Here is a 12,513-nt window from a genome sequence, read left to right on the forward strand (position 1 = left end):
CTAACGATGAGTGATCTTGAACATCTCTTCATGTAATTCTTGGCCATCTGTATATCTGCTTTGGAAAAATATCTATTCAGAACTCTGCTCATTTTGTAACTGCTATTTGCTTTTGTGTTATTGAGTTGTATGAGTTCTTTATATATTTTGGATATTAACCCCTCACCAGATATGTAGCTTGCAGATGTTTTCTCCCATTCAGTATATTGCCTTTTCATTCTGTTGATGATTTCCTTTGTTGTGCAGAAGCTTTTTGGTTCGATGTAGTCCCACTTGTTTGTTTTTGCTTTGTAGTTTTTACTTCTGGTGTCAAATCCAAAAACTCAGTGTCAAGACTGAGATCAAAAACGTTCTGCCCCCAGTTTCATCCAGGAGTTTTATAGTTTTAGCTCTTATGTTTAAGTCTGGAATACATCTTGACTTAGTTTTTGTGTATGGTGTTAGATAGGTGTCCGGTTGCATTCCTTTGCTTGTGGCTGCCCAGTGTTTCCAACACCACCTATTGAGGAGACTGCTTTTTGCCCATGTTACATCCTTGGCTCTTTTGTTGTAAATTAACTGGCTACATATGTGTGGGTTTCTTTTTGGGCTTTCTGTTTCTGTTCCATTGATCTAGGTGTCTACTTTTATACCAATGCCATACTGTTTTGATTACTATAGCTTTGTGATAGAGTTTGAAAGCAGAAAACATGATGCCTCCAGCTTTGTTCTTCCTTCTCAAGATGGCTTTGGCTATTCGGGGCCATTTGTGGTTCTATTCACATTTAAGGAATATTCTTTTCACATTCTATTTTTGGACATGTTCTTAAATTTTGATAGGGATTGCACTGAATGAGCACACTGCTTTAAGCACTGTGGGCATTTTGACAATACTAACTCTTGGGATCCATTAGCATGGAACGTCTTTCCACTTATTTCTGCTTCTTGTAATTCGTTCACCAATGAGTTACGGTTTTCGGTATACAGGTCTTTCATCTTCTTGTTTAAATTTATTCCTAAGTATTTTATTCTTTTTGAGAGACTGCAAATTATTTTCTTGATTTCTCTCTCTGATAGTTTGTTATTGATGCATAGAAATTCAACACATTTTTATGTATTGAATTTCTGTTCTTAAACTTTGCTGAATTCACTTATTAGTTCTAAGAGCATTTTTGTGGGGTTATTTAGGTTTCTATATGGCATATCATGCACTCTTAATAAGTGAAAAGGAAACTGGGAATATAGGATGATGTCATCTAACTTGGATGAGAGTACACAGACATATGGAGTGATAGTTTTCAAATTTTCTAAAATCTTTTGTTGTTAATATAATCAAACGAGTCCATAAATATGGTTTGTTTTTATATACTGTTTTCTTTAAACCAGACATATAGAGCTGTGACACAGTCCGGTTCTTCCCAACACTTTCCCACCCCACACTCTGTGCGTCTTGGGAGATAGCCACCTTGTCTATTTTTTCTGTCCTGGAACCCAGTGCCTGACTCAACTCTTCAATGAATACTTCTCGAAATAATGCACTTGGGAAGAGGCTTATTTTCTCATAGGTTTCCTGCAAGGCACCCCCCCCCCCAAAACACTGAATTTTACAGAAGTGTTTCTGATCTACCTAGAATCCTGTGAGGACGTCTAAGTTTGCATGTGGCTTCCTTTGCAGAGAGCCCAGCAGTATTCCTGCAATGTCTCTTGTGACCACCAGAGGGCGGTGCATGGCTGCTCTTGACAAGAACACTGCTCCACTTCAACAGAAGATCAAAATTAATCTCCTTCAGGACTTAGTTCACAGTCTTCCCCAGATGCTTTAAGGATTACTTATTCGCTTTTATGCTCTAGTTTCCTTGGGATCTATTGAAAATGCTATGCAAGTAACAACTTAAAGTAATACGCTGACTAGAAGATGTCCCTTCTTACACATACAGACACATAAAATTATGAATGACTGAATGAAGGTGGACGTTCACCTAACATAATATAGAAAATGAACCCACAGTGCTCAAAGACCTAAATTTAAGAGATAAAACTAAAACTCTGAGAAGAAAGCGTAAGAACAAGTCTTCCTGACCTTATTTTGGCATCTGTTTCTTAAGGATGATACCAAAATCAACAAGAGGAAAAACAGATATGTGGATAAATGGTCACCAACATGATTGCCTTTCCACTTGGCTCTTCATGTGCTCCAGGCACCAGGCAAGAATCGTACAAATCATTTCTCAAGTGATTCGTCTGACAACCCACTTAGCAACATCAGTTCTTTCTCCATTTCAGAGATGGGGTCATGAGGCTCATAGGAACCCCTGGGGTCACTCAACTACAAAGAGGCTGAGCAGGGGCTAGAACTGCTGTCTCTCTGCCTTTGGAACTTGTGCTCCATCCACACTGCTCCACCCAGGAACCCAGAGGTCTGCAAATCTTCCATATCGAATCTCTAGGCCTGAAGACCTCACTGAACTGAGGGGGCAGTGTTGCCTGCCCTTATGACTAGGGCTTGTCTTGTTGGCCAGGAATGGCAGCCAGCCTTTATCTGAGAAAGAGGAGGTTTCTCCCTGGGCACCAGGAACAAAGGTTCATGTAGCTTCAGGGCTGAGATGTCTCTTCTGCAGCATCTGATTGCAGCCTTCTTGTCAGGTAGGCCCCACAGCGGTGACAAGCACCGAATTCGAATCCTGCCTCCGCCTCTCTGTGGGGCATAGAAGGGGAGAGTTCCCTCATTAGTCAAACAGGGACAGCATTTCTACCTTCCTCATGGAATTGTTATGGTGATTTAGTGACATGATTCATGTCCCAAAAAGACACTCAGTAATCCTTAGCTGTACCTGTACATGTTACTCCACTGTGAGCCCACTGCTGCCATGAACTCAGCCTCTGCATTCTCTGTCCCCTCTGCCTGGCACGCCCTGCTCCCTCTGACTCAACTGTCCCTCCAGAAAGCCTTTTATCACCTCCAGTGTGGGTGGAGTGTCCCTCAATTGGGCTCCCACAGCACTGTTGTTCACCCATCACACCCAGGCCAGCTCTAGGACTGGACATCACCCACAGCTTGTGTCTCTGGACATAGACAGTCCCAAGTGTTGAGATCTGTGCTCTAGAGTTCCCTGAACTGTCAGCTCCTCCTTGGACCAAATGTTGTAGTGCTCACTGAAGGAGCTCTTTCCCTCCTAAGCAGCCAAAGTGAGCTGCCCTCAGCCCCATGGCACCTGCCTTCCCCACCCCTTCTGTACAATCAGTGGTGCACAGCATCTTGGGCCTCATTGGATACCAGGATCCCAGTGCCTTTTGGTGCTTAGTATTGAAAATATTTTCTGGAGGTGAATTTGGGTTTTGATGGAAACATCAGTAGGATGAAGCCTGGCCACTTCCAACAAACCAACTAGAGCCTGTGCCCCTGACCAATATGGCAGTAACCCAGCTCATGGCAGCCTTTCCCCCTTAGTCCTCACGACTCTCCTCTCTTACCTGCTCCCCATTCAATGGTGTTTCTCTCTCTTTCTGCAGGGAGAGCCCAAGTTTCCTCCTTCTGAGGATCTATCTTCTCTGTCTGGGGAGCCCCATCTTGTGGCAGAGAAGACATAGGTTGCTGCCCATGGCCTCTCTTACTGCTTCAGATCAAGTGGACTCTCCCTGAGTTGACTTTATGGGAGAAGAGGAACCCCCCCTTCTCCTCACATGGTATCTTGAACAGGAAGCACAGCCCCCTCTCTCACAAAAATTGAACTTGAGGGATACCAAGGTTGGGGCTAGCAGGTGCAGGGGGTCACTGCCGGAGGAGCCTGAGGGGTGTTGAGGGGTATACCCAGTGCCAAAACCCCTGGCTGAGGCTCTATCTATCCTGCAGCTTCCATGAGCACTTAATGTGATTTGTAAAGGTCTCCCTTGCTCACAGAAGTTCAAGTGGTTCTTGCTGTTGCCAATAAAACTACATCTGGATGAATACATTCAACTACATTTCCTACTGATGGTCTGTAACTCATTGACCTGACCTGCACTTACAGGTTCTTTCCTGAGAGGAACAGGCCCAGCCAGGGTGGACGGCCAGCAAACAGACAGCAGTGGCCCAGGCTACATCTTCCACTAGCCTGAAAGCAGGGCCCAGCTGCTCTACTTAGAAGCTGAGTTATGGAACAGGAGGGACGAAGTGGCTGGGGTGCATCACAGGACGGGGCCTGGATGAGGTGTGCTCCAGGACATAGGCTAGGGATGCTGTCAGGGTGGTCATATGAGGGGGATTTGGGCTCTTCCCTGCTCTATGGGTCACTCCTAGGTACTCTCATGGGCTCAATCCTGGCGTGTCCTCCTAATTCTTCAGGTATCCACTCAGTCTCTGGGGTCCCTCCTTTCCCAAATAAGGCCCCAACTTAATAAAGAGACTGTACAATGGAATACTACGTGGCAATGAGAAAGAATGAAATATGGCCCTTTGAAGCAACATGGATGGAACTGGAGAGTGTTATGCGAAGTGAAATAAGCCATACAGAGAAAGACAGATACCATATGGTTTCACTCTTATGTGGATCCTGAGAAACTTAACAGAAACCCATGGGGGAGGGGAAGGAAAAAAAAAGAGGTTAGAGTGGAAGAGAGCCAAAGCATAAGAGACTCTTAAAAACTGAGAACAAACTGAGGGTTGATGGGGGGTGGGAGGGAGGGGAGGGTGGGTGATGGGTATTGAGGAGGGCACCTTTTGGGATGAGCACTGGGTGTTGTATGGAAACCAATTTGACAATAAATTTCATATATTGAAAAAAAAAGAGACTGTAACTATTGAAAACTGTAACCAATACCTCAAGAAAGTATATAAATTATATTCCAGGAATTGTGCTTATAGGGATCAGTCCTAAAGAAAAAGTGATTTATGGCACAGATATACCGTTCACTACAATTATGCGAGTCAAAAAATTGGAATTGGCCCAATTATTCAACAGCTGGAGACACTGAATAAATGACGATGTGTGGCCACTGAGAATGCACAAGGGGACAGGAGTGACTGTGCCAGTCCACTGTGGAGACATTAGGTAGTATAAGAGCATAGTCCTGGAACCCTCCACGCCCCAACCCAACACACACTCACAGACACACAGACACACAGACACACACACACACACACACACACACACACATGCTACAAAGAGAAAGGACTGGAAACAGGGAAACCATTTGCTATGGGCAATTATTTGTTGTTAGGAGTGTATCTTTTTTCTTCATATTCAGTTATTTGTTATTTTTTAATGTTTATTTTGAGAGAGAGAAAGAGAGAAAGAAAAAGAGTAAACACCGGTGGGGAAAGGGCAGAAAGAGGGAGAGAGAATCCTGTGCAGGGCTCCAAACTGTCAGCACAGACCCTGACTGGGGGCTCAGTCCCACAAACTGTGAGATCATGACCTGAGCCGAAATCGAGAATTGGATGCTCAACTGAGTCACCCTGCACCTATCTGCATTACTTAAACTATTATTTTACTAAATAAACAACTCATCTAAAACCTTCAATAATATACTTTATTACCTAAAATATTGGTAATAAATGGGAAGATTTAATATTTTATTGTGGTATTTTTATACTATGCCTATTAGCCTAATTTAAACATGGCCTGTCCGGGAAAATAAAAGATTTTACAGGTATTTTACTGGTCCAGACATTTCTCTTGTAGTTTATGGCCCTCGAGTCAAACTTACTTCACATAATGAAGATAGTTCATTTTGGAGCTTCACATAATCTATGTTCTTTGGGGGATATTCCTTTGTAATAAAAATGTTATTTTCATTAAAAATTTCAAGAATTATTAACCACCATCATGTTATGTAGCCAGACACAAAAGGCCATGTTGAATGATTCCATGCACATGAAAATCCCAGAAGAGGTAAAACAACAGAAACAGAGAGACCAGTGGTTCCAGGGATTGGGGTGAGGGAATGAGCAGTGACCGATCAGTAGCACAGGTGTCTCTGTGATGGAAGTGTTCTAGCAGTACCTAGTGGTCATGGTTGTATAACATTGTCAAACTACCTAATGACACGTCAACATCCAATTTAAAAGGATCAGAGTCAAACTTTACTTGAAGTCAATTTATACGTTACTTATAAAACAAAATACACTAAGCCATTCCATATCTGAATAAAAAACACAAACATTTCAAAAAAAGCAACGACGGGAGGGGAAGCCATCCTTTGGGGCTGCACCTACATGAGCCACTGCTTGGGAGCTGAGGCTGGTTGTTCAGCTGTAGCAAGTGGTTGTTCTAGTCCTTCCGGAACCCCAGTAGCTGGGGCTGGGGCCTGCTCATGCTCCAGGGCTGCCAAAGGTGCAGGCGGTTCTTCCAGCTCCTGACAGTGAATCAGAGCTATAACTACCACCTGCACTGGCTCTCACACTGCAGGGAGGGTCACTGCTTTTCCTAATTGCTGAGCTCCAGCAGGAGTGATGGCTTCAGCCACCTCGGGCTCTGAAGCTGCAGCAGGCACCACAGTGGGAGCTGGGGCTAGCTCTTGAGTTGGTTCTGGATCCTGCTCCGGAACGGGTGCTATAGCTTCAAGAAGAGAAAGTATCATCACCATGATTGCCTTTCCATGTCTCTTCCAAATAAAGGAAACCTCTCCCACCAGTCAATGTCTTCTGAGTCCAAGAACCCACCCCCAGGAAGTCTCCCCAGATGGCAGACCATGGGGACAGTTATCTGAGACTCCTCACGGCTCCTGAGCCAAACACAGCTTAAGGATACTTGTTCTGTGTGGCCTACCCTGTCCCCTCCACATGCTCACATCGCCCACCCTGAGTTCTCCTCACCCTCAACCTCTGGCTCATTGGGCTCCATGTGTCCCAGCTATGAGAGGAAAACAGAGGTATGGTGCTCCAGGTGTGAGCCCAGCATGTTAAGCCCCACATATGCCAGCAGCATCTTCAGGCAGGGAAATTCTGCAGGTTGGAAAAAATCCTCAGGGGAGTGGTCCATCCAGGTGCCCAGAATGGAGAAGATGGCCCTGGAGATACAGAAGTGGGCAGAAGAATCAAGACTGATGTCTCAGGGCACCCAGTGGGAACCTGGGCTCCTATGCCTCCAGCTGTCCAGAGGCTGGTCCTACTCCTTGTCCACCTCTGATTTGGCACTCCTGCTAAGATAGTCCTGGTCACTGAGGAGAGGCTGGAAAAAAGCCGTTTTGAATGGGAGCCCTTAACCAATGATGGGGCCATCTCTGTCCTTCTTGGAGAAGGACTCTTTGCTCTGTCTGCCTGCCTACTTCCTGCTGGAATTCAACTCCATGTGGGCAAGGAGGGGTGGCGTCTGGTCGGTTCATTGTCCTCACTGCATACACCAGTGCTCCATGAATAACGGAACAGATAGGAAACAAAGGAACCCGTCTCTCAGCAGGGCTTCTCAGGACCCTCCTAATACCTCAAACTTTACCTCCTCCGCCTACATGTTGCTTTATTCACTTCGCATCCATGTGGGTGTCCCCCACTGACCCTAATCTCCCACAAGGTGGGGGATATCTGGTCCCTGGGCCCTCACTGGGTCTCCGAAGCACTTGCTGAGCACCCACCGTTGAAGTGCCACCAGATTGGTGAGTGTGATGCTCCCGACACCCTTTGTTCTGGGTCCCAGGATGGGGGTGGAGGCAGGACTGGGAGTGGGAAAGGATGGGGTTGGACTCTCTTAGGAGGTGACTCTGTCCTCTGGCCCCCTCTGCTGTCCCACTGTGCCCACAGCTCATCTATGGCTCTCTAGAACCCCTTTCTCCTCTTCCAGGAGAAGCACTCAGACCTTTGCCCGCTCAAAGGAATCACAGATGTGTGGGATGCAGGGTCCAGAGCCCTTCCAACTCACCGCCCCCACCCCCGCTGCCCTCTTGGAGGGGGAAGACCCTCCTGCATTGTCTAAAGCCCACTCACATTTTCTGCTGCTCCAGGGGCCTGCCATCTTCATCCCATTTCAGGAAGGATGCATCCATACCTACAGGTGGCCAGGAGGGCATCATATCACCTGTCCTGTGCATGCTACCTCTTGTCATACCTAGTGTCACTGACCCCTGTGTAGAATGGAGCCCTAGAGGGCAGGGTGTTGTCTGCTCTGTGCCTTGGCTGACAGTCAGCTCCTAAAGAAGTGTCTGCATCTGGTGGAGCTTCCTGTATGTTTGATAAATGAATGGGCCTCAACTAGCACCATCACAGATATCTGAGTGGGCCTGGGGCCACCTGCTCACCCCCAGGGATCCCTGCTCTGGTCTCAGCCAGGATTCAGACCCCCAGATGGAGCCTCAAATCTCCTTTTCAAATGGGAAAATGGCCCAGCTCAAGACCTGGTGACAGTGACAGATGAGGCAGAAACGTCATCATGGGGAAGAGGACAATAATAACCCAGCACAGCCACAGCCCTGCCAGCAGACCGTTCCACAATGCCAGGTGCACTTTCCCTGCAGGGCCCCACTGGGTCCCTATAATAACTCTGCCCCCATCTGAGGAACAGACTGAGACTTGGGGAGGTTTGGGGACATTCCCAAGACTCAAAGCCTGTAAGTGGCCACATTCAGTGGGGCTGTGGAGAGGCAGGGTGCTCACCTTGGAATCAACAGATCCAGCACCTTTTCAGTAGTGGAAAAGTTCTGTACATGTCCAGGAACATGGAGACATGGGGGCGGAGGACAGCGGTCTCTGCCCAGGAAGACAGACACTGGATGCTACACTTGCTTATCCAGCAAGCCTGCCTGGATGGTCCACACCACACTGGTCTCATTCTTATTCACGGTTGAGGCATTTTTACCCTGAGGTGGAACAGAGGAGGGACACGGAGTCAGGCAGCACACTGGCCACCAGGAGGGTTAGGGGACAGAATGCAGAACAAATCCCCAAGCCTTCAGTGGCTTGTGGCAAGACTGAAACATAGGTACCCACAGTAGGAAAAAGGATTTTGGCGTTCAAACTAGAATTTGAGGTGGATAGTGACTCAACATGTGAGTATTTCAGGTCAGATTGTTAGCTGAGTATTGACAGCACCTCCCCGCATCAACAGCATCATCCGTGTGATTTCTGACAACACAGCCCATTCTAGAGATGTGAAGGCAGAGGCATTTCCTGGGGTTAGAGGGATTAGGATGATAGGTCATGTAGGATGTCCAGTGAGCACTGTAACATGGCAACAAAAGGGAATCATGTCAAAGTCCCACATCAGTGAAGAGCTAAATGGGTGTGGGAACCCATCTCCCTTCTGGAATGTTGTATAGCCCAGACAGGCCCCTACTCCTGACCTGGAGGAGCCTCAGGGATGTGTTCCTTGGCAACCAAACTGCAGAGCAGCAGACAAAATACCATGAGCCCCATGTCCCTTCTGGCAAAAATCTCCCTACTCATGATGATCATGTGCCAGATTTGGAGAAGGTGTGCAAGGATGGTCAGGCCAACAGGGACACCTGGGAACAGGAGTTAGGAAAATACATACAACAGTGAAAAAATACCCTAGACCAGATGGGATGTGAAATGACTTCAGGTCTCTTTTCTGATATTCCCACAAATAAGTGGACAGTGACTTTGCATCTGGCCATGGCAGGGGCTGGGCCGTGAAGGCAAATTTGAGCAGGATTTGGGGATCCAGATTCATCTGGGAGCAGAAGTCTACAAGGGGGCCCAGGGGAGTAGCAGTGTGGCTTCTGGGCCCTGGGATCTTTTTGCTACATCTGGGCCCTGGCTGTTGGGTCTCCCTGGTACCTGCACTCACCCTGAGCCGCTTCGGTCCTGCATCCTGTTGGTGGTGTGGGGCATATCCCTGTCCTTCACGGAAGTTGAGCAGAGGATCTCAACACTCAACTCCTGCCCCATCTCTGGTGTGCAGTTCTGTAAAGACAGTGCAGCAGATAGGCAGGAGGCCTCAGAGTCCTGACTGGCTGCCTTTACTGGCCCTCGGACCCATGTGACTCCATTCCAGACACACTACACCACAGTGTGCACAGACTTCCACCAAGGAGGAAAAAGATACATGTGCAAGGACCTTGGATTAACCCTTGCACAGGAAAGAAGCTCCTCAGGAATCCCTTTTCCACCCTACCCACCATGACATTGGTGTGGACATGATGGGGCCACCTGGTTATCCACTGCCCTCCAACCTTCTCTAGCCCCGGGCAGGACCTCCTCACATGTCCCTCTTTCCCTGAAACTGAAGAGGAGGGAATGGGGCTGCCCAGGGATGGCTCGAACAGGTGGCCTGAACTGAACTGGCCTTCCCTAGGCTGCTCTGTATTACTTTACGGGGCCTTCAGAAAAACAGCCTGAGGCATTGGGAGCGAGGGTTGAGCCAACATCCACAGCATCTGAAACATCTTCCCCACTGGGGTCTCTGGAAGCCAGAGCTCCAGAAAGAAAGAACAGCAAGAAAACATTTTTTACTATCAAGTGTCTCCAGCCAAGTGAGCCTGGTGTGGGACTATACTAGAATATGGGTGCCTGGTTATGGGGATTCCAAGTTCTCTTGGGGTCTGTTGTCAAGGCAGTAACTTCACTGCCTAGGATCACCTACCCAAGTCCCCTCCAGGGATAACACCTATGCAAATAGAGCCCTGGGCTGCTGGCTTCTCACCCTCTTTCTCCATGAAATGTCTCATCTGCACACAGTTACACCAATACACTACTGTCTACAGTCCCCTGGGAAGCCTCCACACTGAACAGTCCTTTAGCATCTTGGGCATGGGTCTCTGAGAATGCCAGGAACTTCTCCCTACTGAGGGACCTCCACTGCACGTGGGGCTTTGGGAGCCACTCCAAGGCTGTGCACTGAAACCCTGTCCCTCTCTGGCCCGGTGACGTGTACTTTGGGGACAGAGCCCACGCCTGCAAGAGAGAAGGTGGAGAGCACAGGGAGGCCTTGCAGGACCCAGGGATGCCATCAGAGTCTTCCTGTGCATAACTCCAGGGGCAGCATGCATTCTGGGGGCTCCCTAGGGAGCAAAGCAGTGGCCCTGCCATAGAGAACAGAAGGAAGGAGCATGGGGTCCTGCATTGGGCACAGAAGGCAGGGCTCTTCTCTCCAACCATGAGAGTGGCATGTCCATTACCCCTAGTGACAGAAAGAGGAATTTGGTCCCAGGTTACATCCTTCTCTGCTCTTCTCACCTCACACACGCTCCGGGGCATCTGCTTCCACCATCAAAAACCCTACCTACTTCCTGAGCTATCTCCCTAATATCCACATCCCTGGGGGTTAGCTCTGCCAGAATTCCTCACAGATGTTTCAAACTCAAATCCTGAACTAATTCATATTTGGCCCCATCTGTGATAGTCTGACGATGAACATATCCCTAATCCTTCAGCCTCCTTTACATCTATCTCAGCTTCTGCCACATATTTTTAGTGCCTTCACACTCTGCCTCTGGGTTCCATCATACACCTTGACTCAGTCCCTGAGAGTTCAGGGAATGTGACTCTAGCAGAGGCTAGAAACTGCTTGTGCCTTTGCTTGGCCTCTGACACAGGAAGGACATGCTCGGTCTAGCAAAGCCTTTCCAGCTAAAACTCTCCTAGATCAATCAGCCAACAGCCAGCTGAACAACACCCATGGGAGCAAACACAACCAAAGTCCACTGTAAGGACAAAAAAAGAGGTAAGAAGTTTATTGTCCCTGTTGAAAATAGAGGAAGAAAGTCCCTTCCCATCCTTTTACTTACAGCATTTACTTTAGGAAATTTGTGATTTCAGAGGCTTTCTCCCCTCTTTGAAATGTATATAAGTCCTTTGTGAAAACTAGATAGGTCTTTTGCCAGCTTTGAGGTCCAAGAATGTCTTTCTTAAGAACCAGGGAGCCCTCTCTCTGAACTGTTAACATCAACAAGGACAGCACCCCTCTGTCCCCATTCCTGAGACCCAAATCTCAGTGGGTACCATGATTCCAGTGTAACACTATCTCCTGTCATTAAGATAGGAAACTTGGCGGGGGGGGGGGGTTTCTGGATGAAGCCAAGAGTTGGTCACCCCAATTACCAAGCAAACTTGGAATGAACTGTGACAAATATTGCTGTCACATCCACTTACTTGAGGGTTAATACCTGTTTATCCAGAGAACATGTATGTAATGAGTTGTGTCTGCATGGCTATGTAAAAGGGTGAGATTTCTTCTGTCTTTGCAATCCCTTGGTAGATTCTCTGTGATGCACAACACAATCTGGTTAATGCTAATGCAATGATAAAAATGTTTCCTTTCCCTACTATCTTTCTGAAAAGGATTTCCCAGTTGAGAGACTTTGTGTTTAATCACATTTCCCCTACATGACCGAAGATGTATGAGTATCCCAGTTAAGATTAGCCAAACACAGGGGCGCCAGGGTGGCTCAGTCGGTTGCGCGTCTGACTTCAGCTCAGTCATGGTCTTGCAGTTTGTGAGTTCAAGTCCCGCGGTGGGCTCTGTGCTAACAGCTCAGAGCCTGGAGCCTGCTTCAGATTCTGTATCTCTCTCTCTCCCCCTCCCCTGCTCATGCTCTGCCTCTCTCTGTCTCTCAAAAATAAATAAATGTTAAAATTTTTTAAAAAGAAAAAAGGATCAGCCAAAC

Source organism: Lynx rufus, unplaced genomic scaffold (genome assembly GCF_022079265.1).
Source record: "Lynx rufus isolate CCGP_SWC_20201006 ecotype Redwood Valley unplaced genomic scaffold, mLynRuf1.p SCAF_6, whole genome shotgun sequence".
NCBI classification, from domain to species: Eukaryota; Metazoa; Chordata; class Mammalia; order Carnivora; family Felidae; genus Lynx; species Lynx rufus.